The following is a 219-nucleotide window of genomic DNA, read 5'->3' as shown; positions in this document are numbered from 1 at the left end:
TTATGGTCTCTCTGGCCTAAGCTGTGCGGGAGAGGTCCTGATCTTCAGCCAGCACTTCGGGCTAAATCAAAATTAAGGGATCACTACTACCACACGTCTGGTGGAGGAAGTTCACTAAAAGTCACTCAGTGCTGCCACCTGCCAGTCCCTTCCTTCACAAGCCCCATCCTCCTCGACCTTTTTACAGTTTTAATTTTTATTGGTGAAGAGCCAAAGCGA

General features: G+C 48.4%; 1 protein-coding gene across 1 annotated transcript in view; it reads left to right on the top strand.

Annotated features, from left to right (window-relative positions):
- LOC119589086 (protein tyrosine phosphatase type IVA 2-like) overlaps window positions 1–219 on the top strand; it is a gene marked incomplete at its 3' end in the record, with an annotated part of 23919 nt that overhangs the window by 15774 nt on the left and 7926 nt on the right. Inside the window, 1 exon segment of the mRNA XM_037937662.1 lies at window positions 1–219.

The sequence above is a fragment of the Penaeus monodon genome, chromosome 25 (genome assembly GCF_015228065.2).
Source record: "Penaeus monodon isolate SGIC_2016 chromosome 25, NSTDA_Pmon_1, whole genome shotgun sequence".
In the NCBI taxonomy this organism is placed as follows: domain Eukaryota; kingdom Metazoa; phylum Arthropoda; class Malacostraca; order Decapoda; family Penaeidae; genus Penaeus; species Penaeus monodon.
The sequence above is the reverse complement of the archived record's forward strand: the minus strand, read 5'-3'. Positions and strand labels throughout refer to the sequence as shown.